General features: G+C 45.0%; 1 pseudogene; it reads right to left on the bottom strand.

The window, feature by feature from the left end:
* The window catches only part of LOC103199131, an 11,407-nt pseudogene extending 9,345 nt beyond the window's left edge, over positions 1-2,062 (bottom strand).
* Positions 2,063-5,616: the final 3,554 nt, after the last annotated feature.

Genomic DNA, 5,616 nt, shown 5'->3' with positions numbered 1-5,616 from the left:
TGGTTCCTATGAGGCAGAGGTCATGCCACCACCCTCCAACCTTTCTACTGATTCTGATACCAACAGTCCCTCCCACAGTTTCAATAATTTGTTGCGTTGGGACACAGAACTCACAGAAATACTCATTATTGTATTGATTATGGGTTTTATTAGGGAAGCAACAGGTTACAACTCAGGTTCAGGAATGCTCAGGATACAATTCTTCAATGAGGACAGCACTGTCTCCCCAACCGCTGGTCATGCCTTCAGGAATGCCTCTGTTTGGCCTCCAGTCTCTCAGCCTGGCGTAGGACCTAAGGTATTTGACTGCTAACTGGAAGGCTGGTGGTAACCTTCCTTGGAGGGAAGATTGGGCAATCTACTTTTGTACTGATACTGCCTCGGAAACCCAAGGAAGCTATGAGTCGGACCTGACTTAATGGCAGTGAGTTTGGTTTGATTTTGGTTTATAGGTGTACCCCACTGCACCAGCCAGCCTCTGGCCCAAAGGCACTCAGCTTTCTTGCTCAAAGGCACTCAGCTTTCCTGCTCCGTGGGCCAGTAAGCCAGCCTCTCTGTCTCTGGTCTGTTGGTTCTGCTGCCTCTGCTGCTGACTCTCAGTCAACTCAGTGCAGGGATCTCGGGGCCAAGGATGTGCTCCATCTGTGGCTACTTCTTCTGTCTACATGGTAGTGGGATCTCCCTTTCCACCTCTGGGATAGCTCATTTTAAGCCTAGCGAGATGGCAAAACTGACCAATCCCCTAGTAAGGTTTCAAATATCTTATTTGCACAGTTCCACCCACACAAGGGTGCCATGTACCTTATTTACTTTATTAACAAGTTATCCAATTCCCTTGGTGAGCCACAAGCACCTTTACACAGTTCCACCCAGTCATCTGGTGGGAGTCATAAAGACCACGACTAGAAGAGCCATATTAAATAATTCACTGCACCACAATGTCCATCAATGGAGGAATGGATCAACAAACTATGGTACATACATACAGTGGAATACTACCCAACATTAAAGAACAATATGAATTTGCAAAACATCTCATAACACGGATGAGCTTGAAGGCCATTATTGCTGAGTGAAGTTAGTCAACCACAAAAGGACAAATATATGAGATCACTTTACAATGTAAAAAGTCAAGAAAGGGTTTCACAAAAAAAATATTCTTTGGTGGTTAGCAGGGGTGAGTGGGGAAGGAAGGGTAAACCACTAACTAGAGGGCAGACATATATTAACTTGGGTGGAGGAAATAAATAATCTGATTTAAATATTTGTTATTGTTGTTGTTTACACTCACTTCCACCAATTCCTCTGGTAGTATAGTGACTAAGGCACTTGACTCCTAACCAGAAGGCTGGCCGTTCTAACCAACCAGCCACTCCTCGGAAGAAAGGTTGGGCAATCTACTTCCATAGTGATACTACCTCGGAAACCCAAGGAGGGGTCGCTATGAGTCAGCCCGACTCCACGGCACATAACAACAATAGGTATTGTCGATATTAGGTACCGAGGCTCAGTCTCTTCTGTAAAATGAGAATAAGGAAGGGAAATGTGAAGTGTTAACACTGCATTTCGCAGAGTTAATCTGCTCAATTCCCTTTCCCTCATTCCTGCCTCTGGACGTTAATGAATGAAACCTCTTTGTCGAAATTTGAGATATTGTACTGTTTATTGTCTTTTGTTTAAAAGAAAATGGAGCTGGTCAAACCCCAGTGCCTGGTACACAATGGAGAAAGTCCGCACACGCTCTCTCAGACAGGAGAACCGATTTCTGCACACTGCCAAAAGTGCACGGCAGCTGGATTAGGGGCGTGACCAGTTCTCCACGCGCTGCGGCTTTCACGCTCCAGCGCGGGACTGCCCGCGCACGCGCAATCATCCGCCAGCCACGCTGGTGGCTGTTGTCGGGTCTCCGTGGGCGGGGCCGCTGACGGCGCAGAGGCGGCGCCCCGCAAAGGGCCGACGCGTTCAGCCGCCACATCGACGGGTGCTGACAGCGGCTGTGCGTGCGACCGAACCGTTGCTTTTTCAAGTCGTTCTCTTCCAGGCTCTGTCCGGTGGTCGGCATGGCCCGTGAGTATCTGCAGGGGTGAGGGAAGCGGCAGGGAATCCTCCAGCACCGTCGTGCTCAGAATCTAGCAGTGCCTTGAGGCCGCCTGGGCGCGCGGCTGGCTGGCGGGAAGGGGGACAGCTGGTAATCCTCTTCTGTCGGACAGAATACAGATCCTATCTTCAGTCAGTTGAGAACGGACGCTTTTCCGAGGTTTCACCGCCTGCCCTCTCCGGTTGTTGGGTCCGGCCGGAAAGGCCGGGCGGCTGCTTGCCTCTTAGGGTGTAGGTTTGCGCCATAGTACTTGTCTGAAAGAACACACCCCTGGGAGGTGTGTGGAGAGGCAGCCCTGGAGGGGTTCTTTGGTCTATAGATGACACCTAAAGTCGTAAGGCCTAATGACCCCTGGGAGCTCTGACTGCCCCTCCTCCCTAGTTCTTTTGTTTGGCCCTCGTAGGAATGTTTTTAAAACATCTGTCTGCTTTTGGTAGCTAAACGGTGAGATTGTGATGGGCTGAACTTGGGCGGTTGTGTGAGCTCTTTGTGTCTTTCTCTCTCCACTTACACCCCTCAAAATCCAGAACTTATTTTGGGGTACTGACTCAAACCGATGATTGGAATGCTGTTTGAAAAGGTCTGGTATTTATAGCCAGTGAATACCTTGATTGGTATGATAATACACTTAAGTGCTTAAGTGTTTACCTTTTGGCTTACTCCTTGTGGTCAGATCTGGGAACCCTATCCAGTAGCAGTACTTACTGGCTTGTGTACTGAAAAGCAAACTTGAGATGCATTTGTACAAGAGCCCTTTGATGGAATTGTTAATAATTTCAGAGGTGGAAAAAGAACGTGACTGTTTCTCTTTGTAGGTGGAAATCAAAGAGAACTTGCCCGCCAGAAAAACATGAAGAAAACTCAAGAGATTAGCAAGGGAAAAAGAAAAGAGGATAGCTTGACTACGTCTCAGAGAAAGCAAAGGTAAGTGGTACTTAATGGAATTCTCAATTCACTGACATTTTGATTAAAGCCACATTTTGGAGAATGAAAAGCATTTTGCAAAACCTTTGTAGAAGGCTCTAACCTACAGGAAAGGGTAATAATAGCTATTGATAGCTGTTGTGTGCTGGGCATTAAAACCACATAAACCAACCCAAACCAAAGTCACTGCCATTTAGTTGATTGTGACTCATAGTGACCTCCATTGGGTTTCCAAGGCTGTAAATCTTTACAGAAGCAGACTGCCTCATCTTTTCTGCCATGGAGCAGCTGGTCGAACCACTGACTTTTTGGTTAACAGCCGTATGCCTTAACCACTGCAGCATGAAACCTTAAACCCATTTAAGATAGTCATTATTCAATGGCAGTGAGTTTGGTTTAGTTTTGGTTTATAGGTGCACCGCACTGTGCCAGCAACCCTCCTGCCCAAAGGCACTCAGCTTTTTTGCTCCGTGGGCCACCAAACCAGCCCCTCTGTCTTGTGCTGGTCTGTTGGTACTGCTGCCAACTCTGTCCTCTCAGTGCAGGGATCTCGGGGCCAAGGATGTGCTCCATTTCCAGCTACTTTTTCTATCTAGATGGTAGTGAGATCTCCCTTCCCACCTCTGGGATGGCTCATTTTAAGCCTAGTGAGATGGGTGAAGAATTTAAAACTCTAAAGCTGTCTTGCAGAGAGGCTCGTGCAACTCCAGTGCAGCCATAAGAACTTGATTTGGCAAAATAATTGAATATCTTCCATATGTATGACACTTTAGGTGCTAAGGATACAACATTTTCAAAGTGGATAACCTGCCCAAAGTAGTCTAGTTGACAAACAAGTGGCTTAATTATAGTTTGACTGTTCTGAAGGAGATACTAAGAAGTATATATAGCTATACTGACTTCTAAAGTTCCATCAGGTTGGAGAGAATGCATGTACACAGCTGTGCATAAGATTGTATGTGACAAATGATACAAAACTCTTACAGAAATACTTTAATATTAGAGACTGCATCTGAAGTAAATGAAAGGGTTAAGCAAAGTTTAATTGTCCACTAAGAGGTTAGGTTCGTTCTGGATTGTCAGTGGTTCTTAATCCTGGCTGCACATTAGAATCACCAGGGAAACTTTGGAAGCTACCCAAGTCTGTGCCCTATGCTTTGATTCAGTTTTTCTGAAGTTGAGTATTAAAAAGCACCAGGTAAAAAAAAAAATTGTGTGTAAATACATGTTTATAGCAGCACTCTTCATAATAACCCCAAATTGGCAACAACCCAAATGGTCATCAACTAATGAATGGATAAGCAAAATGTGGTACATCCATACAGTAGATTATTACTTGGTAATATAAGAGTGAAGTACAGATGCATGTTACAACATTGATTTACCTTTGAAACGTGCTCAGTAAAGGAAGCCAGATGCATATTCGATGATTCCATTTATATGAAATATGCAGAATAGGTAAATTCATACAGACAGCTCAGATTGGTGGTTGCCAAGGCCTGGAGAGAGGAGGGAATGAGGAGGGGGTGCAGGATTTTCTTTCGGGATGTTGAAAATATTTCGGAACTAAGTAAGGTGGTGGTTGCATAACATTGTAAATGTACTAAAGGGCACAGAATTGTTCACTTTTAAATGGTTAACTTTATGTTATGTCGGTTTCACCTCAATTTAAAAAAACCATGAAGCACAATTTTTTTTTTTTTAATAAATCTTTACAGCTCTCTTCCCACTTGCTCCCTGTAGTTACCACTTCCCTCTGTCCTTCCCTCCCATGCATTCCTGCCCCCTAAGCCTTCTCCCTGTGAAAACACTGCCCTTCTGTTCTCCCATGATTAATTGCTCCAAGGAGTCTATCTGCCTGATGTAAATGTTAACTCTATATGCCTGTCTGTTGTTTGGCTAGAAGCCACAGGAGTGAGTTCAGTTCCAGACCTGAAAGATAACTTGGGGCAATCCAGACCTGAAAGATAACTTGGGGCAATAGTCTTGGTGGTTTCACCAGGCTCTATGAGACCAACAAACCTGGTCCTTTTTTTTTTAAATGATTTTGAGTTTTGTTCCACATTGTTTTTCCACTCTATCCAGGATCTCTTGCATTAATCCCCCTCCAAGTGATTAACAGTGGAAGCTGGGCACCCTCTCGTTCTCCTGGTCTCATAGTTGTATAGGCTAAGGATCACAAACATGGTGTACCAGTCACTGGACTAATTGTTACCATGAATCTTTGGTTTTCTTCATTCTTTGTTCTGGATGAGGAGAGACCCATCATGGCATCTAGATGTCCACTTGTAAGCTTTTAAGATCCCAGTCACTACTTGCCAAAGTAGGATGTGAAACAGTGTTTTTGTGTAGTATGTTATGCTAGTTGAGCTTGATGTCCCCTGCAACTATAGTCCTGAGCCCACAGGTCCAGCAACTTGATCTCTCTCGGTAGCTGGCTGTGGCCAAGAAGTGACTACAACCTTGTCCCTTGTCAGCTCTACTATATACCTGGGAATTCTTACAGAACATACAAATATACTTGTAGAAACATTCTCTACCAACCCTATACATGACCTTGGGCACACTCCCCCCTACATAGACATACTTAATAG

Source organism: Orycteropus afer, unplaced genomic scaffold (assembly GCF_000298275.1).
Source record: "Orycteropus afer afer isolate SDZICR_OR568_19922 unplaced genomic scaffold, OryAfe1.0 scaffold00104, whole genome shotgun sequence".
Taxonomy (NCBI): domain Eukaryota; kingdom Metazoa; phylum Chordata; class Mammalia; order Tubulidentata; family Orycteropodidae; genus Orycteropus; species Orycteropus afer.
This window is presented reverse-complemented; position numbering and strand designations above follow the sequence as displayed.